Genomic DNA, 22011 nt, shown 5'->3' with positions numbered 1-22011 from the left:
TTGAACATTTTTTCATATATCTGGTGATTACTTGTACATCTTCTTCTGTGAAGTGTCTGTTCATTTCCTTAGCCCATTTGTTGATTGGATTATTTGTATTCTTCGTGTAGAGTTTTTTGAGTTCTTTATAGATTCTGGAAATTAGCGCTCTATCTGAGGTATGGTTGGCAAAGATATTCTCCCACTCTGTAGGCTCTCTCTTCACATTTCTGATAGTTTCCTTTGCTGACAGAAAGCTTTTTAGTTTGAATCTATCCCAGTTGTTGATTCTTGCTTTTATTTCTTGTGCTATGGGAGTCCTGTTAAGGAAATCTGATCCTGAGCCAACAAGTTGAAGATTTGGACCTACTTTTTCTTCTATAAGATGCAGGGTCTCTGGTCTGATTCTGAGGTCCTTGATCCATTTTGAGTTGAGTTTTGTGTAGGGTGAGAGATAGGGGTTTAGTTTCATTCTATTGCATATAGTTTTCCAGTTTTCCCAGCACCATTTGTTGAAGAGGCTATCTTTTCTCCATTGCATATTGTTGGAACCTTTGTCTAGTATGAGAAAATTGTATTTATTTGGGTTTGTGTCCATGTCCTCTATTCTGTACCATTGATCTACCTGTCTATTTTGGTACCAATACCATGCCGTTTTTGTTACTATTGCTTTGTAGTAGAGTTGAAGATCTGGTATTGCAATACCCCCTGCTTCGCTCTTGCTACTGAGGATTGCTTTAGCTATTCTAGGTTTTTTATTCTTCCAGATGAATTTCATAATTGCTTGCTCTATTTCTGCGAGGTACATCATTGGGATTTTAATTGGAATTGCATTGAATCTGTATAGAACTTTAGGTAGTATAGCCATTTTGACGATATTAATTCTGCCTATCCAGGAACATGGGAGATCTTTCCATCTTCTAAGGTTTTCTTGAATTTCTTTCTTTAGTGTTCTGTAGTTCTCATTGTAGAGGTCTTTCACCTCTTTTGTGAGATTGATTCCCAAGTATTTTATTTTCTTCGATGCTATTGTGAATGGGGTAGTTTTCCTAATTTCTCTTTCTGAAGATTCATCACTTATGTATAAAAATGCACTGGATTTATGAGCATTGATCTTGTAACCTGCTACTTTACTGAATTCACTTATGAGTTCTAAAAGTTTTCTGGTGGAATTTCCAGGTTCCTCTAAATATATAATCATGTCATCAGCGAACAGGGATAGTTTGAGTTCTTCTTTTCCTATTCGTATCCCTTTAATTTCTTTGGTTTGTCTGATTGCTCTGGCTAGAGTCTCAAGGACGATGTTGAATAGAAGCGGTGAAAGAGGGCATCCCTGCCTTGTTCCAGTTTTTAGGGGGAACGCTTTCAGTTTTTCACCATTTAGAATGATATTAGCCATGGGCTTAGCGTAGATGGCCTTTATAATGTTTAGGAATGTTCCCATTACCCCAAATTTTTCTAGTGTTTTGAGCATGAAGGGATGCTGTATTTTATCAAATGCTTTTTCTGCATCTATTGAAATAATCATGTGATTCTTAACTTTAAGTCTGTTGATATGGTGAATGACATTTATTGATTTCTGAATGTTGAACCAACCTTGCATCCCTGGGATAAAACCCACTTGATCGTGGTGCACTATCTTTTTAATATATATTTGTATGCGATTTGCTAAAATTTTGTTGAGAATTTTTGCATCGATGTTCATTAAGGATATTGGTCTGAAATTTTCTTTCCTTGATGTGTCTCTGTCTGGTTTAGGTATCAGGGTGATATTGGCTTCATAGAACGAGTTTGGTAGGGTTCCCTCCTCTTCTATTTCATGGAATAGTTTGAGGAGTATTGGAATGAGCTCTTCTTTAAAGGTTTTGTAGAACTCGGCTGAGAACCCATCTGGTCCTGTACTTTTCTTTGTTGGTAGGCTTTTGATGACCTCTTCTATTTCATTGCTTGAAATTGGTTTATTTAAGTTGTGTATGTCCTCCTCGTTCAGTTTAGGTACTTCATGTCTCTAGAAATTTGTTGATGTCTTCAAGGTTTTCTGTTTTCTTGGAGTATAGATTTTTGAAATAGCTTCTAATTATGTTTTGTATTTCACTCGTGTCTGTTGTGATGTTTCCTTGTTCATTCCGAATTTTAGTAATTTGAGTTTTCTCCCTCTTTCTCTTTGTTAGTGTGGCTAAGGGTTTATCAATTTTATTTATTTTTTCAAAGAACCAACTATTTATTTTATTAATTTTTCCGATTGTTTCTTTTGTTTCGATTTCGTTGATTTCGGCTCTGATTTTAACTATTTCCTGTCTTCTACTACTTTTGGTATTGGTCTGCTCTTCTTTTTCTAGTGCTTTGAGCTGTAGTGTTAAGTCGTTTATTTGTTGATTTCTACTTCTTTTTTTGAATGCACCCCATGAAATAAATCTTCCTCTAAGTACTGCTTTCATAGTGTCCCAGAGATTTTGATATGATGTGTCTTTGTTCTCGTTTACTTCTAATAATTTTTTTATTTCCCTCCTGATGTCTTCTGTTATCCATTCATCATATAATAGTGTATTATTTAATCTCCAGGTATTGGAGAAGTTTCTGTTTTTTATTCTGTCATTTATTTCTAATTTCAATCCATTATGATCTGATAGAGTACAAGGTAGTATCTCTATCTTCTTGTATTTACTAACAGTAGCTTTGTGGCATAAAATATGGTCTATTTTAGAGAAGGATCCATGTGCTGCTGAGAAGAAAGTGTATTCATTCTGTGTTGGATGGTATATTCTATATATGTCCGTTAAGTCTAAATTGCTGATTGTGTTGTTGAGATCTATAGTTTCTTTATTCAATTTTTGTTTGGACAATCTATCCAGTGGTGAGAGAGGTTAAAATCGCCTAGTATTATTGTGTTGTGGTCTATTTGGTTTCTGGAATTGAGAAGGATTTGTTTGACGTACGTGGATGAGCCAATGTTCGGGGCATAGATATTTATGATTGTTATGTCTTGCTGATTTATGCTTCCTTAAGCAGCATGTAATGTCCTTCTTTATCCCTTCTGAGTAGTTTTGGTTTGAAGTCCACATTATCTGAGATGAGGATGGATACTCCAGCTTTTTTGCTGTGTCCGTGTGCATGGTATGTTTTTCCCCATCCTTTCACCTTTAGTCTATGGGTGTCTCTTTCTATGAGATGAGTCTCTTGCAGGCAGAATATTGTTGGATTTTTCTTTTTAATCCAATCTGCCAGTCTGTGTCTTTTGATTGATGAATTCAGGCCATTAACATTCAGGGTTATTATTGTGATATGATTTGTATTCCCAGTCAATTGACTCATATTTGTTTTTGACATGATTTGGTTTCTCCTTTATTTGGCTATTCCTTTAGGCTAGCGCCTCCTGTTGCTGATTTGCATCGTTGTTTTTCATCTCTTCCTCATGGAATATTTTGCTGAGAATGTTCTGTAATGCTGGCTTTCTTTTTGTAAATTCCTTTAGCTTTTGTTTATCATGGAAGGATCTTATTTCATCGTCAAATTTGAAGGTAAGTTTTGCTGGGTATAAGATTCTTGGTTGGCATCCATTTTCTTTCAGGGCTTGGTATATGTTGTTCCAGGCCCTTCTAGCTTTTAGGGTCTGGATTGAAAAATCTGCTGATATTCTTATTGGTTTCCCTCTGAATGTAATTTGATTCTTTTCTCTCGCGGCCTTTAAAATTCTGTCTTATTTTGTATGTTAGGTATTTTCATAATAATGTGCCTTGGTGTGGGTCTGTTGTAATTTTGTATGTTTGGAGTTCTATAAGCCTCTTGTACTTGGTTTTCCATTTTGTTCTTCAGATTTGGGAAATTTTCTGTTATTATTTCATTGAATAGATTGTTCATTCCTTTGGTTTGTTTCTCTAAGCCTTCCTCAATCCCAATAATTCTCAAATTTGGCCTTTTCATGATATTCCATAGTTCTTGGAGATTCTGTTCATGATTTCTTACCATCTTCTCTGTTTGTTCCACTTTGTTTTCAAGGTTAAATATTTTGTCTTCAATGTCTGAGGTTCTGTCTTCCAGGTGTTCTATCCTATTGGTTATGCTTTCTATGGAGTTTTTAACTTGGTTTATTGTTTCCTTCATTTCAAGGATTTCAGTTTGGTTTTTTTTCAGTATCTCTAACTCTTTATTGAAATGATCTCTTGCTTCCCGTATTTGGTCTTTTAACTGTTGATTGGTGCGATCATTTAATGCCTGCATTTGCTCTTTCATCTCCTCCTTCAATGCCTGCATTTGCTCTTTCATCTCCTCATTAGCTTCCCTGATCGTTTTAATTACGTACATTCTGAACTCCCTTTCTGACATTTCTTCTGCTGTGCTGTCATTGGGATTTATTGATGTAGTATCTAGGTTTGTTTGGGACATTTTCTTCCCTTGTTTTCTCATAATGGTCAGTTGTCAGTGGGACCCTGAGATATTGCAGTTTTCCACTATTGGCTTATAGTGTCCCAGTAGATTTCCAGTGTATCACCTCCCAGCCTTCAGTAGCCTGATGTCTTGGAGGAATCTGATAAAGCAGCTCATTCGAAGAATACTGCCCCTAGCCCCCTACTGGTTCCACGTTTTGGAACTGGCTCTGTGCGGAAATGCTCTCACTGTGGGCCTGCACCGTGCAGCTGGCCGTGTGGGAAGAGCCCACTGCCGGAGTGTGGAAGACTACCTTGGGAAGACTCAAGCTGCCTTGCCCGGCTCTGCTAAGCCACCTCTATCTGGGCCTGCCACCCGGGCTGAGCTTTACCCAGTGGGCAGACTCACCCATGGCTCCACTTCAGTCCGAGTCTCTCAATGCCTCCCCTTCTTAACTCCTGGGTTGTGGAGCGACCGGAGGTGCAGTCTCCCTCTAGTCTCATCTTGGATCGCCCCGTGAAGAGAGCCCGCAGCCGGAGTGGGCAGAGCCGCCTGAAGAGGTCTCCGGCTGCCCTGCCCTTATCCCTGAGGCTTATTGCAGATCGAGGCTCTCCGCTGGTTCTTTGCAGGAGTACACTGCACTGCAGGGGCTCCGGGACTCGGAGCCTGCTCTGTTCAGACAGGCTCTCACTAGCGGGCCAGTTCCGTTCCGAGAACCTGGAGAAGCTGGCTGTGTGGGCGGGGCCCACCGCCGGAGTGCGCAGGACTGCCTGTGGATGACTCTAGCTGCCCTGCCCGGCTCCGATAAGCCACCTCTATCTGGGCCTGCCACCCGGGCCGAGCTTTACCCAGTGGGCAGACTCACCCGTGGCTCCACTTCAGTCCGAGTCTCTCAATGCCTCCCCTTCTTAACTCCTGGGTTGTGGAGCGACCGGAGGTGCAGTCTCCCTCTAGGCCGCCATCTTGGATCGCCCCCAGGACAAACTTCTTGAATAGAAAAGTCAATAGGTAGGCAACAGCAAGAAAACGCTTGTTCCTTTTTTTTTGTTGTAAACAAATGGGATACATGTTGTTTCTCTGTTTGTACATGGAGTAAAGGGATACCATTAGTGTAATCATAGATTTACATAGGGTAATGATGTTTGATTCATTCTGTTATTTTTTCCCTTCCCCACACCCCTCAAACCCCTCTTTTCCCTCTATACAGTTTTTCCTTCCTCCATTCTTGCCCCCAAACCGTAACACTAACCCTAACTCTAACCCCTCCCACCCCCCATTATGTGTCATCATCCTCTTATTAGCGATATCATTCGTTCTTTGGTTTCTTGAGATTGGCGTATCTCACTTAGCATGATATTCTCCAATTTCATCCATTTGCCTGCAAATGCCATAATTTTATCAATCTGAATAATATTCCATTGTATATATATACCACAATTTCTTTATCCATTCATCAATTGAAGGACATCTAGGTTGGTTCCACAATCTGGCTATTGTGAACTGACCAGCTATGAACTTTGATGTGGCTGTATCTCTGTAGTATGCTGATTTTAAGACCTTTGGGTATAGACCAAGGAGTGGGATAGCTGGGTCAAATGGTGGTTCCATTCCAAGTTTTCTAAGGACTCTCCACATAGCTTTCCAGAGTGGCTGCACTAATTTGCAGCCCCACCAGCAATGTGTGAGTGTACCTTTCTCCCCACATCCTCGCCAACACCTGTTGTTGCTTGTATTCTTGATAATTGCCATTCTAATTGGGGTGAGATGGAATCTTAGGGTGGTATTGATTTGCATTACACTTATTACTAGAGATGTTGAACATTTGTTTATATGTTTGTTGATTGCTTGTAGATCTTCTTCTGTGAAGTGTCTGTTCATTTCCTTGGCTCATTTGTCGATTGGATTATTTGCATTCTTGATGTAGAGTTTTTTGAGTTCTTTATAGATTCTGGAGATTAGTGCTCTATCTGAAGTATGATTGGCAAAGATTTTCTCCCACTCTGTAGGCTCTTTCTTTGCATTGCTGATAGTTTCCTTTGCTGAGAGAAAGCTTTTTAGTTTGAATCTATCACAGTTATTGATTCTTGCTTTTATTTCTTGTGCTATGAGTGTCCTATTGAGGAAGTCTGGTCCTAAGTTGACATGTTGAAGCTCTGGACTCACATTTTCTTCTATGAGATACAAGGTCTCTGGTCTGATTCCAAGGTCCTTAATCCATTTTGAGTTTAGTTTCATGAATAGTGAGAGATATGGGTTTAGTTTCATAATGTTGCATATGGATTTCCAATTCTCCCAGCACCATTTGTTGAAGAGGCTATCTTTTCTCCATTGCATATTTTTGGCCCCTTTATCTAGTATGAGAAAATTGTATTTATATGGGATTGTGTCCATGTTCTGTATTCTGTACCATTGATCCACCTTTCTTTTTTAGAACTAATACCATGCCATTTTGGTTACTATTGCTTTGTAGTAGAGTTGAAGATCTGGTATTGCGATACCCCCTGCTTCGCTCTTGCTACTGAGGATTGCTTTAGCTATTCTAGGTTTTTTATTCTTCCAGATGAATTTCATAATTGCTTGCTCTATTTCTGCAAGGTACATCATTGGGATTTTAATTGGAATTGCATTGAATCTGTACAGCACTTTAGGTGGTATGGCCATTTTGACAATATTAATTCTGCCTATCCAGGAACATGGGAGATCTTTCCATCTTCTAAGGTTTTCTTTAATCTCTTTCTTTAGTCTTCTGTGGTTCTCATTGTAGAGGTCTTTCACCTCTTTTGTGAGATTGATTCCCAAGTGTTTTATTTTTTTCGATGCTATTGTGAACGGGGTAGTTTTTCTAATTTCTTTTTCTGAAGATTCATCACTTATGTATAAAACTGCCTTAGATTTATGTGCATTGATCTTATATCCCACTACTTTAGTGAATTCACATATGAGATCTAAAAGTTTTCTGGTGCAATTTCCTGGTTCCTTTAAGTATATAATCATATCATCAGCAAAAAGGGATAGTTTGAGTTCTTCTTTTCCTATTCGTATCCCTTTAATTTCTTTGGTCTGTCTAATTGCTCTGGCTAGAGTTTCAAGGACGATATAGAAAAGAAGTGGTGAAAGAGGGCATCCCTGCCTTTTTCCAGTTTTTAGGGGGAATGCTTTCAGTTTTTCACCATTTAGAATGATATGAGCCATGGGCTTTGCATAGATGGCCTTTACAATGTTAAGGAATGTTCCCACTATCCCTATTTTTTCTAGTGTTTTGAGCATGAAGAGGTACTGTATTTTATCAAATGCTTTTTCTGCATCTATTGAAATAATCATGTGATTCTTGACTTTAAGTCTATTGATATGGTGAATTACATTTATTGATTTCCTGATGTTGAACCAACCTTGCATCACTGGGATGAAACCCACTTGATCATGGTGCACTATCTTTTTAATATGTTTTTGTATGCGATTTGCTAAAATTTTGTTGAGAATGTTTGTGTTGATGTTCATTAAGGATATTGGTCTGGAATTTTGTTTCCTAGATGTGTTCTGTCTGGTTTAGGTATCAGAGTAATATTGGCTTCATAGAATGAGTTTGGGAGGGTTCCCTCCTCTTCTATTTTATGGAATACTTTGAGAAGTATTGGAATGAGCTCTTCTTTAAAGCTTTTGGGGAACTCGGCTGAGAACCCATCTGGTCCTGTACTTTTCTTTGTTGGTAGACTTTTGATGACTTCTTCTATTTCATCACTTGAAATTGGTCTATTTAAATTGTGTATGTCCTCCTCATTCAGTTTAGGCAATTCATATGTCTCTAGAAACCTGTTGATGTCTTCGAAATTTTCTATTTTTTTGGAGTATAGATTTTCAAAATAGTTTTAATTATGTTTTGTATTTCAGTCGTGTCTGCTGTGATATTTCTTTCTTCATTCCGAATTTTAGTGATTTGGGTTTTCTCTCATCTTCTCTTTGTTAGTGTGGCTAAAGGTTTATCAATCTTGTTTATTTTTCTTGAAGAACCAACTATTTATTTTGTCAATATTTTGTATTGTTTCTTTTGTTTCAATTCCATTGATTTCAGCTCTGAGTTTAACTATTTACTGTCTTCTACTTCTTTTGGTTTTGGTCTGTTCTTCTTTTTCTAGGGCTTTGAGCTGTAGTGTTAGGTCGTTTATTTGTTGAGTTTTACTTCTTTTATTAAATGGGCTCCATGAAATAAATTTTCCTCTAAGTACTGCTTTCATAGTGTCCCAAAGATTTTGATATGATGTTTCTTTGTTCTCATTTACCTCTAAGAATTTTTTAATTTCCTTCCTAATATCTTCTGTTATCCATTCATCATATAATAGCATATTGTTTAATCTCCAGGTGTTGGAGTAGTTTCTGTTTTTTACTCTTTCATTTATTTCTAACTTTAATCCATTATGATCTGGCAGAATACAAGGTAGTGTCTCTATCTTCTTGTATTTACTAACATTAGCTTTGTGGCATTTATATGGTCTATTTTAGAGAAGGATCAATGTGCTGCTAAGAATAAAGTGTATTTGCTCTTGGTTATATTCTATAAATGTCTGTTAAGTCTAAATTATTGATTGTGTTATTGAGATCTATGGCTTTTTGTTCAATTTTTGTTTGGAAGATCTGTCCAGTGGTGAGAGAGGCATCTTAAAATCACCTAGTATTATTGTGTTATGGTCTATTTGGTTTCTAAAATTGAGAAGGATTTTTTTGATATACATGGATGAGCCACTGTTTGGGCCATAGATGTTTATAAATGTTATATCTTGCTGATTTATGCTTCCCTTAAGCAGTATGAAATGTCTTTTATCTTTTCTGACTAACTTTGGCTTGAATTGCACATTATCTGAAATGAGGATGGATACTCCAGCTTTTTTGCTGAGTCCAAGTGCATGGTATGTTTTTCCCCATCCTTTCACCTTTAGTCTATGGGTATGTCTTTCTATGAGGTGAGTCTCTTGCAAGCAACATATTGTTAGATCTTTCTTTTTAATCCAATCTGCCAGTCTATGACTTTTGATTGATGAAATCAGGCCATTAACATTCAGGGTTATTATTGAGATATGATTTGTATTCCTGGTCATTTGGTTCATTTTTAAAATTTTATTTATTTATTTATTTATTTTGGCCTCACCTTGGTTCCTCCTTCATTTGACAGTTCCTTTAGGATAATTCCTCCCTTTGCTGATTTGCTTCTATGTTTTTTATCTCTTCCTAATGGAATATTTAGCTGAGAATGTTCTGTAATGCTGGCTTTCTTTTGGTAAATTCTTTTACTTTTTGTTTATCATGGAATGATTTTATTTCATCGTCAAATTTGAAGGTAAGTTTTGCTGGGTGTAAGATTCTTGGTTGACATCCATTTTCTTTCAGAGCTTGAAAAATGTTGTTCCAGGCCCTTCTAGCTTTTAGGGTATGGATTGAAAAATCTGCTGATATCCGTATTGGTTTTCCCCTGAATGTAATTTGGTTCTTTTCTCTCACAGCCTTTAAAATTCTGTCTTTATTTTGTATGTTAGGTATTTTCTTATAATGTGCCTTGGTGTGGGTCTGTTGTAATTTGTGTATTTGGAGTCCTACAAGCCTCCTGAACTTGATTTTCCATTTCATTCTTCAGATTTGGGAAATTTTCTGATATTATTTCATTAAAGAGATTGTTCATTCCTTTCATTTGTTTCTCTAAGCCTTCCTCAATCCCAATAATTCTCAAATTTGGCCTTTTCATGATATCCCATAGTTCTTGCAGATTCTGTTCATGATTTCTTACCATCTTCTCTGTTTGTTCAACTTTGTTTTCAAGGTTAAATATCTTATCTTCAATATCTGAGGTTCTGTCTTCCAGGTGTTCTATCCTATTGGTTATGCTTTCTATGGAGTTCTTAATTTGGTTTATTGTTTCCTTCATTTCAAGTATTTCTGTTTGGTTTATTTTCAATATCTCTAACTCTTTATTGAAATAGTCTTTTGTTTCCTGTATTTGCTCTTTTAACTGCCGATTGGTGCCATCAATCAATGCCTGCATTTGCTCTTTCATCTCATTATTCAATGCCTGCATTTGCTCTTTCATCTCATCGCTTGCTTCCATGATCATTTTAATTATGTACATTCTGAACTCCCTTTCTGTCATTCTTCTGCCATGCTTTTGTTGGAATTTGTTGATGTAACAACTAGATTTGTTTGGGGCATTTTCTTCCCTTGTCTTCTCATATTGTTCAGGAATCAGTGGGTCATTAAGATATTGCAGATTTCCTCTATTGACTTATAATGTCCCTGAAGATTGCTAGTATATCCCCTCTTATTCTTCAGTAGCCTGCAGTCTTGGAGGAAGTTGATAATGCGGTGCTCTACAAGGAAGCTGCCTCTCTAGGGTTTGTGACCCTGAGGTTGGGTATATTCCCTGCTAGTGGGCAGAGGTGCCTCCACTTGTTGACCAATGGTCATCCAAAGGGGAACTAGGCTGCGAGCTGAGGCAAGGCCTGTTTGAACCTGTGTCTCTGGTTTTACAGTCCTTGTGGGAAAACCTCACCTGGCAGGGAAGACTCACCTGGTGGGGAGGTCTCACTGGTCAGTTACCCTCCTAGAGGTTCCCCTCAATCTACAACTACTGCCTGGACTGGGCTGTCTTCCTTTGCAATGTTCCCAGGGGCCCACACCTACCTCCTGGGCTGGGGTGCTTCACCCTTCGCAGATGAGTCTCCTTAGGCTGCCTCTCCTCAGAGAATCTGCCTGCAGTCCTGGAAACTTTGCTCCACCCCTAGGAGTGTTTCTGTGCGGCTCTTCCACCAAGAAGCCGGTCCTGGGACCCTCCTCTGCACCTAATTGCCTGGGTATGCGGCCCCTCCTCTGAGCCACCACCTGGAGCCCCGTACAATAGCTCCGAGACCCAGAGAACCACCACACACCTCTTCCTCTGGACAGCCACCCGGTGTTCCGATGCAGTCACTAGGAGTCCCAGCAACTCACTTCGCGTCTCCTCCTCCTGCCAAACACCCGTAGCCCTAGGCAGTCACTCCGAGTCCAAGTGACCCGCCCTGCTCCTCCTCCTCCTTGTGGTAGCCCCCCCTGGTGTTCAGGAGCGGTTGCTCGGAGACCAAGTGACCCACCGCGCTCCTCATCCAGGCTGGCCACCGGTGTTCAGGAGCAGTTGCTTTGAGTCCAAACAACTCATCACTTGCCTCCTCCTCTGGCAACCACCTGTCGCTCTGATGCAGTCACTCCTAGACCAAGCGACCTGCCGTGCTTCTCTTCCTCCGGGCAACCCCCAGTGTTCAGAAGCAGTCGTTCTGAGGCCAAACAGTTCGCCACGCAGCTCCTGCTCTGGCAACTGCCTGTAGCTCTGATGCAGTCACTCCTAGACCAAGCGACCTGCCATGCTCCTCCTCTTCCTCCGGGCAACTCCCCGGTGTTCAGAAGTGATTGCTCTGAGTCCAAACAGCTCACCACACAGCTCCTCCTCAGGCAGCCACCCAGAGACCCAGTGTTTACTCCGAGTCCAAGCACTGTGCTGAGCCGCCTCCTCTATGATGATCCCAGGTGTCTGTGTTTACTGCTCCAGCGGGGGGGGGGTGTCACGCTGAGGAACTCTACTTCACAAAGTTCCCTGCGTTCCGGGGCTACCGCCACATCTGGGTTGCCTCCCCAAAGGGAAAGACTCACCCGGCGGCTTTGAGTTGGTCTCAAGTCTCTCACTATCTCCTCTTTTGAATTCTGCATCCTGGAACAACATGAAATGCAGGTGCCCTCTAGTCCGCCATTTTGAAAACCCCCCCTTGTTCCTTTTAATTCATTATGTCCCTTAGTCACATCTATTTGAGGCACTTTATAACTATTTGCTTATGTCACTATCTCAGTGCAGCTTAACACCAATTGCAGAGCCTGGCACATCCAAAAAGCATAATAAATACTTGCCTAGGAATCAAACCCAATCTTTAGAAAACTGAGGCAAAGGAAGATGCCAAAGGTCAAGAAGATCCAAAAATAAAATGCTAAGACTCTCACTCTAGAAAAGGAATCAAGAAACAGACTTAGATGTATACAAGTTATTCTCAAGGTATTGGGTGGCAGTCAGAATATTCTGGAAGGGGTCATTGCATTGCCTGGAGGTTTTCTTTTAGTTGGGGCACAACTGCCCCTGAGGCCACTGCCCCAGATGCCTGGAGGTGTTTTCTTTGGGTGCTTCTGCTGCCCACACTGTGACTGCACACCAGTGGTCTTTTCTCTGGGCACACCTGTGGTCTACACTGCTGCCACTGACATTGCTGCTCCTGACATCCCTGCTGCCAAAGTTGCTGCTGTTCCCTAGATGGTGCCTGGAAGTCTTCTCTCTGGTTGCCATTGCAGCTACAACCACAGCTGCCACCACTTCAGCTGCTGATCCCCCACTGCTGCCAACAACAGAGATGACTGAGCTGCTGCTGAGCATGTGCCTGCTGTCACTGACCCCCTTCCACTTACCACCTGTACCATTGCCCAGATGTTTGCTGCCAGGAAGACTCCAGGTATGGTTGCCCATGATTGCATCCATTTTGAGACAGCAGTCAGAGCCTGAGATATGAGATACTGGCAAATTTCCTGCTATTGCCATCTTGGGGAGTCAAGGTGCACCTGTCTGGGGACACCCAGTAGGACCTGGAGGTTGAGTGTCAGGTGCCTGTGGGTTTGTCTGTAGTTGGGGTCTTCCTCTTGGGGGTGCTGGTTGCTGCCATCTAGTTATTGTCTCTCAGGATTGCTCATCCCTGGTGGTCTATTTCCAAATTCCAGTATCATTGAGATCTTGGGACTGCAACATGGTCAAACCTAAGACATCTGAGGCCCAGATTGGTGGGACAGTGACTGGGTCTGTCAGGGACTGTCTGGGTCAGGCAGTCTTATGGTAAGTCAGAGGCAGGGCTGAGAAGCTTTTGGATGTTAGCAAAGATAGTTTTTCAATTTTCCACTGAGATTTATTTTATTTTATTTTGTTCCTCTGGCATCTCTCTTCACTGTATTTGGAGCATGGTGTTTTTCATGCACCAGTTTGTTGAGGATGAAGATATATGCATGGTGTTTTCAGTTCTGCTGTATATTCTTATACTTTTAACTTCTTTTCTCTTTATATATATATTCTTCCTCTTCCTTGTCTTTTTCTCTAGATTCCCTTTTTAACTTTACTCCCCCTAATAGTCAATCTCTGTTGGTTCTTCCACTCTTCCTGTAGATTTTTGCTTGTGGTTTTTCTCTTTCTCCTTCATGAACATCTTGTCCTGCACTATTTCTGATTTCTCAGTGTCCAATATTTGAGATTGCAAATCCTTTTGGCAAATTTTCTGTTTATATTGTGCACCGTAACTGAACTCATCACTGCTGTTTATAGCTAGAGGGCAGTGGACATCTTGGTGTAAGCTATTACATTTGAGGATGCATATTGTTTGTACTGGGTGCTTTTGATGTTGGTCTCCCTCTTAATGGTGGTATACTAGAAAAATTCAGGGACAATATAGTTCTATAGGATAGAGTCTGTATTACCATAGATTCATACTACTAGATGGGAAAACACATGAGCAACATGAAAAAACAAGGGAAAAAAGTGAACAAAACAAATCAAGATGCTCCAATATAAGAATCCACTGACATAACGGTAGAAGAATTGTCCACAAAGGAGTTTAGAATATACATAGTTAAACTGATCTATGATTAAAGGATTGTATAAAGAGTGAAATCAAAGAGAAAATACAGGAAGTGAAGGATCACTTCAATAAAGAGTTAGAGATTGTGGCGGAAAAACAAGCAGAAATCATTGAAATGAAATTATCCATAAACCAAATTGTACTTCTAATGGAAAGCATCACCAATAGATTAAACTATTTAGAGTACAGAACCTCAAGCAATAAAGACTATATTATTTGCTTTGAAAATAAAGTTTATCATGCAGAGAAGATGGCAAAAATCCATGAACAGAAGATGGCGGACTAGAGGGCGGCTGCTTTCTTTTTTTATCTGCTAACGGACATTTAAGTTAGTTCCAAATTTTGGGTACTATGAATAGTGCTGCAATAAACACAGGAGTAGGGATATCTCTGTGATATGTTGATGTTCCTTTATTTGATGGGATTGCTGAATTTTATAGCAGTTCTAATTTTTGTTTTTTGAGGAAGCTCTATCCTGTTTTCAATTATGTTTGGACCAATTTACTCCTGCCAGGAGTATATCAGAATTCCCCTTTCACCACATCCTTGCTAGCATTTGTTCATTTTTTTGCCTTTTTGTAAAAACTGTTCTCACTGGGGTGAGGTAGTTTCTCATTGTGGTCATGATTTGCATTTCCCTGATGATTAATGACTTGAACATTTTAATATAACTAACAATAATGCATTATCTATCTCAAACCAGTTAGAATTCAGACACAATTTTGAATATACTCAACATAAAGAACTTTGAGTATATGATATGCTAATTATCTAAATTGATCACTACTCAATATATACGTGAATCAAAACACCAATACCTCAAAAATAAGCACAAATATGTACATCAATAAAAATTCAAAATTCAATGTACTGTTTCTATTGAATGTATAATGCTTTTGTAAAATGGTAAAGTCAAAAAATTGTAAGCTGAACACACATAATTAGAGGATCATCTGACTTCTGCCTTTACTGGGTTCTTCCCTATTCCTTCTGGACTCGTTCCTGGTTTTTAACCCCCAAAATAGAAACATTCAAAGAACTTGATTTTTCTTATTAATAATCTCATTTTCAAGAAAATGTTTTCCAGGTTATTCTTGCATTTAATCTCACTGAGCAGCATAACAGAGTAGAAATGTATGGCAAGTAATATTGTCACTATTTTTACAACAGTTAAGTGAGTCTCAGAGGACTTAAGCAACTTATCCAAGGACACACAGGTGAATGTGAATATCGCCAGCATTCAAACTTGAGTTTTTGACTTCTAATCCCTTGTGCGCTGACCAGGTATCCTGATCTTCAAAAATAATGCTAAATTAGAATTATACTTCACATGGGATTATCAGAAACAGAAAATAAATATACAAGCAACCAGCTAAATCTGAAATTCAGATAAACAATTAATAGTTTTTCAATACAAGTTTGTCCCATGTCACATGTATTTGGATGTCCTATATTTTATCTGGCAACTGTAAACATGGGAGAAATCAATCAGAGCAGGTTCAGGAGGTAATCTTTATCCTGTGGTATGGGAATTTGTGCTATAAGAAGTCTTGCAACTCATATTTAACCAGTACATACATAATCACTAGTTGGCCTCCTGCAATTTTTTTTTTTTGGATAATCAACCTAGGATATTCAGATATTATAGGAATATTTAGATAATTCCACAAGGCAGAGGGGCAAAGGTATAAGAGAAAGTTACTGGTTATATGGATGACAGCTTCCCTTTTCACTTCCACATCCCACTCATCTCAGACTATTGGTTTCTGCAAAGTGTTAAAGAGAAAATACCAGTATTGCAGAATTCTTAAGAACAGTTTAGTACTACAGTATGCACTTACTTTTCTGCACTGGGAAGTGGCATGGAAAGTAAAGTCTTTATAAAAATTTACAATTTGAAGCCAGGCATGGTAACATACTCAAGAAAGAAGAATGGCAATTTGAAGGCCAGCCTAAGAAACTTAGCAAGATGCTGTTTCCAAATTTTTACAAAAGCACTGGGAATGTATCTCAGTGGTAAAGCACCCCTTGCTTCAATCTCCAATACCACAAAAAGAAAAAAAATAAAAAGAAAATTACAAGTTGGTTTAAAAAAATATATATATACTACTTTCTTCCAAAAATGAACCAAATAAGCCCCAGTGTAGAATCATGTAACAAACAAATAAGAGTCATGAATAACAGATAACTGGACACAACTTGAGGGACTGAACAACTGCCTTGTGTTTGTGGTTCTTTATCTGAAGAACTGCAGGTATTCTCTGGTTATCCATTCCCTTTCTTTTCTATCTGTAACTGTTATGCATTAGGGAAGTTTGTGTGTCAAGATCTCTTGGGGATGATTTATTGAATGGAAATTAACCTGATTGGACTATTTTTCAAAATGCTGATAATATTGAACAAAATCTTCCACCTGTTCCTTGGCAAAAAGCTCAGGTTCCACAAAACTGAGAAGAGAGTGGAGCTCTTGGAGGCTGTTTTGGATAAGAGTTCCAGTCAATAGGAGACTGAAAACCACTGAGAACTAGAATATGTAAATACATGCAATTAAAATTCTCTAACATTGGGAAGCAAAGCTGAGTTACTCATGAGAACATTTATTGAAATGCAGAGTAGCATGATTTAATGGAATGAGTTAAGGCACATGAAATCAGGAGGCTCAAGTTCAAGTGGTACACTCTGTTTAATGTAGGAGATATCATCTCTTCAGTTTCAACTAAAAGAAGGGGATAATAATCTGTAAAGAAGACACTGTCATAGGAATGTAAGTAGGAATGTAAGTAACATCACTTTGTGAACTCTGAGTATTACACAATTATTCACTATGGTTATTATTATTCAATCTATGTAAGGATTTAAAAATGTTATTACCCACAAGAGGAGTTAACTCAGGCACCTGAGTAAACACATACACCTGAGGAGTTTGAAAAGCCAGAGTTACAACTTCAGGCCTCTCTGCTCCAAGCAAGAAACAATATGTACACTAACAAAATATCTGTTTATTAAACTTTTCAGTACAGCAGATGCAAAACATCAAGATTTCTGGATGTTTCTTGACATTCTGCCTTGAGAAATCCAATAAAGAAAGGACTTTATAAATTTTTGATAAACAGGGCAGGGTATGTGGCTCACTGGCAGATCACTTGCCTAGCATGCATGAAGCTCTGAGTTGATCACCAGCATCACCAAAAAAAAAAAAAAAAGGAAAAACATTGAGAAACAGATAAGAAAACCAATAACAAGAGAGATTAATGAAGAAAGTAAAATAACAATAAAAGTACTAGGCCAAGTAAGGTCAACCTCTGAACTGACACAAGAAATTATACCAGGAGAATGAAATAATACAGCAAAGTTGAAAAGTCATATCATATATATATATATAATTTTATATATAATTAATTATATATATATTAATTATATAATATATATATTTTATATATAATATATATATTATTTTATATATAATTATATATATATAATTTTATATATAATTATATATATATATATATAATTTTAACTATTAAAGTACAAACTTATGACAAAGAGACACAATCAAAGGTCCCTACAAAGGAGGAAAAGAGGACACCAGAGAGAGAGAATGCCCTACCAGACAGGGGATAAAAATGTTTGAAACTAATAAAAACTGATTACATCTTCAAAAAGACTCTAAAAACTGCAACTTCTAGGTCATTAAATATAGAATTTGAATCTAAGATTTTCCAGTAAATGAATTCAAAGTTAAGTGATTTATTATAAGATGAGGACCAAATTTCAATTATCATCTCAGAAATTACCAAGTGTGTTCTCATGAGTGAGCAAACTTTCACCAGGTAAACAAGGAGAATGTAGTTCACATTCCACTGGTTTCTCAGCAAAAAAGGGCAGCACCAGGTTACAATGATGTTTCTCACCTACTTTGCCAGAATGATACAAGAGACTGAGAGAAGGGAATGAAATCATGGGGACCATAACAAAAAATATGACAGATGAGAGATTGAAGGCAATGTTCTATAAGAAATTGTTCTTTTCATGAGTCCATGTGAATGGTCAAAATTTTTGACTAGGTTAATGGGGGGGTGGTAAGGTATGTCCAATACATCTGTGAATACAGGCAGAACTATAAGATCATTTTTGCCAGGAAATCAAAGACACTCAAAATAGAGTTGAAACATCTCCAAAAAAACAATGTATTTTATTGGAATAGGTTCTTGCTCATTTGATAATTGAAATTTAGTAAATATTATCTCCTATAAAAAAGAGAAAGGAAAAGTAATTAGTCATACTCAATATTACTTTTGTCACTACCCCTAACCCCCCAAAACAGGTTCATTTAGCCCTGCAGAAATCTGTCTAAAAACATCAATTTAGTTGACTATGTACAGACATAAACTACATGTTTTCAAAGGAGAGTGAGAGGAAGAAAGAACAACAATGAATACATGGGATATAAGATTTTTAAGCCTGTGAAACCATTCTGTGTGATACTATAATGGGGAATACATATTAATATTGGTTTTTCCAAACTCAAATTATGTGCAATAGCAAAAGTGATTCCATACATTATGGACTCTGGGTTATTCTAATGTGTCAATGCAGGTTCATTAGTTTTAACATCTCTCTTCAGGGAGATGCTGAGAATGGGGGGAGCATGTTTGTAAAGAGTCAGGGGACATATTGAAACTCTCTATACCTTCCACTGAATTTTGTTGGAAACCTAACTTGCTCTAAAAAATAAAGCCAATTAAAAAATTAAGGAGGGTTATATAAAAACTAAGACTATGCTTTGGGTTTACCTCTGAAAGTGTCTTATGCAGCAGGAAACTTTGGTTTTTAAATCTGTGAGCTTCATCCACAACAAGAATCCTCCATGTGAAGCTATGAGAAAAAATCCAAACATTCATTTTCGGGTAGTTCAAACACATTTATCACAACCATATCTTACTACAAAATTGTGACTTAGTAGAAAGACTAAAAGTAATCCCACTCTGTTAGAAATATACCTGGAATCATGATCTTCCTATCTCAGAGGTTACCAAGTGCTTTTTTTTTTCTTTTGCCAAGATGAGAAAGATCTATGCAGGAAGTAAGGGACCAGAGACAGAAAATAAAAGAATACATTTATAATCTTGTAATATGTACCAGACATTGAAATTGTGGCTTTATGTGTTATTTAATCCAAAAGAATAAGATAAGCAACCATAATTGTGCCAACAAGGAGAATAAAATTCAGAAAAGTTAGGTAAATAGGTTGAGATCATAAAGGTAGAGCTAAGATTCAAACCCATAAGGAAAATCAAGAGACTTTAAAATGGAGGGGTAGTGAACAGGATCACAGATATGTTCAGGAAGATGCTGCCACTGGACTTGTTAGCATAGAGGTCATTCCTGACTACTGCCAGAGTATGTTTTGTAGTGTAGTAGGTTATGACAGCAATTTCTCAAGAAGATCAGTCATAAAATCATATTTTAAAGAGATGCTACTGGTTGAAAGTTGTTGAAAATGATCCAAAATATAGAAAAGGACTAGATGATATTCTAAGATGTAATAATTACAATATAGTAAAAAACTGAAAAATAGACTAAATATCCAATAATAAGTGATAAAATGATAAATACTATGCTGCAAAAATACTTGAATAATAAGTAAAAAGATATAAATATTGAATATCCTTTTTAAAAATGTGAAAACCATGCAAAAGACAATAAAGTATAAGTTATACATTTTTTAACTTATAATTTTGTATGTAACATTATGGAATCCACTGCATTGTTTTTGTACTTGTAAAACTAAGTAGGTCAAGCAAAACAGTGGATAAAGAAGAACAATTCCTGAAAAATTAAAATAAAGATCTGTGTAGAGGCTGGCATACAAAAAGTAAGGCTTCTTCCTCTGAGGCTACAGAAAAATTTTAGAGGAACAAAGATGAATACTGTCATTTACCTAATGAGAGTGGTGCAGGGGAAGAGTGATCTGGGGGTTCAAAGAGAGGGCAAGAAGTCCAAGGAGAGCACTGGGCAGTGGAAGCAAGAAATGCATTCAAGGATTAAAAGGAGATAGGGTCCCAGTGAGGTTTGACAGTGGTTATGACATAGGTGCTAAGTGTCCATAGTATACTACCATTCAAAGTAGATTAGATACTATTCCTTTGGAAGGACTATACACAGGTTTGTATAAACACAAACATCTAAAAATGTTTATTCAATGCATAAGGCCAAGTGGGGTGGATTAGGTTCAATGAATGAAGGTGGGCTGAATAACTCATGAATGGGAATTATTTTCTAAATGTACAGTATAGTAATGGGAAAATATAACCTTAACAAATATACTGAAATAATATACCTATTTTGTGGGACTCTTACCATAAATCAACATTATAAATATCCCTTTGTTACTAAGGTTCTTTACTCCACTCAGAAATGCATTCAGAACAAACTGAGATATAAAAATATATTTCTGCAGAATAAGGTAACACTCCAGTGCTTCTAGATACTTAGAGAAACTCTCTTAGAAAGAAGAGCCATGGCACCAAGTGCTGGGTTTGAATGTCTGCTCAAATGTCTGCTCTGCTTTACTGAGATAACTGATCTGTTAATTTCCTCATTTGTAAAATGAATGATAATACCTGCCTACTAGGGTTTTCATGAAACCTAAATGTGACAATTTATATAAAGTATGCAAGAACATTTATGTACTGATTTTATTACCTTTTGAGACTTGGCATATATTACCTTGTATCATGGATACCTTTATACTGCTTATCCCTCTATTGTCTCATGAGGTAGCTCAATGATTTACTTTCCTGGTGTTTACCAGTAACTCTCAACAGTTACTTTCCATGGAGAGACTTCAAAAAAGTTAAGCTGGGTATTAAGAATATAAAGAAGAAATGGGGGAATAACTTGTGGTAGAGCAGTTGCCTACCATGTGGGAGGCCTGAGGTTGAATTTCCAGCACCATAAAATGAAATGACATAACATTAACATGACATGATATTAAAGAAATAAAGTAAAAAAATGAAAAAGAGAAAAAAAACATATACTCTTCTGAAGAAAAGATAATATACTTATTTATATGTAAATTAAATAAAACAAAATACTGCATAGTCATAAAATTTATGACCTTGTCTTTAGTAGTTCAAAATAAAATTACAACAGAAACCCATGCACAACAACCTGGATGAGCAAAAAAATATTTAAAATATTGATAAGGCACTCTGAAAACAAAAACTTCTGAAAGGAAAAGAAGCACATAGGGTAGGATGGTGCACATCTATAATGACAACTCCTTGGGAAGCTGGAGGATGGCAAATTCGAGGCCAGCCTCAACAACTTAGTGAGACTATCTCAGACTAAACAATGAAAAGGGCCAGGCATGCAGCTCAGTGGTAAAGTGTCTCTGGGTTCAATCCCTGCTACCAAAATGTAATTTAAAATGACAAATTAGAAGTATAGTTCAAACATCCTTTCTAAAAAGTTAATTCTACAGTACTGATTGCTACTTTGTTATTTCTTTTTTAATGTCTTTTTTATTTTTCTAGACTGCATTTTAATTCATTGTACACAAACAAATGAGGTACAACTTTTTGTTTATATGGTTGTACACAATGTAGATTCAAACCATATATGTAATCACATATGTACACAAGGTAATTATGTTTATCTCATTCCATCTTTCATACTCCCACCTCCTCCCCCTCTCATTTCCCTCTACATAATCTAAAATTCCTCCATTCTTCTCTTACCCCCAACCCCTCCACCCCTATTCTGTATTATCATCCACTGATCAGGGAAAACATTTGACCTTTGGTTTTGGGGGATTGGCTTATTTTACTAAGTATGATATTCTCCAATTCCATTCATTTACATTCAAATGCCATAATTTTATCCTTCTTTATGGTTTTATAACATTCCATTGTGTATATATACCACAGAACTTTGTTATTTCCAGGAAAAGCCTCCTATATTACAGTAAAATCACCAGATAGCAGTCCTGAAA

General features: G+C 37.7%; 1 pseudogene; it reads right to left on the bottom strand.

Annotated features, from left to right (window-relative positions):
* The window catches only part of LOC124975188 (chromodomain-helicase-DNA-binding protein 1-like), a 118315-nt pseudogene that overhangs the window by 84034 nt on the left and 12270 nt on the right, over positions 1 to 22011 (bottom strand).

This window comes from Sciurus carolinensis, unplaced genomic scaffold (genome assembly GCF_902686445.1).
Source record: "Sciurus carolinensis unplaced genomic scaffold, mSciCar1.2, whole genome shotgun sequence".
In the NCBI taxonomy this organism is placed as follows: Eukaryota; Metazoa; Chordata; class Mammalia; order Rodentia; family Sciuridae; genus Sciurus; species Sciurus carolinensis.
The sequence above is the reverse complement of the archived record's forward strand: the minus strand, read 5'-3'. Positions and strand labels throughout refer to the sequence as shown.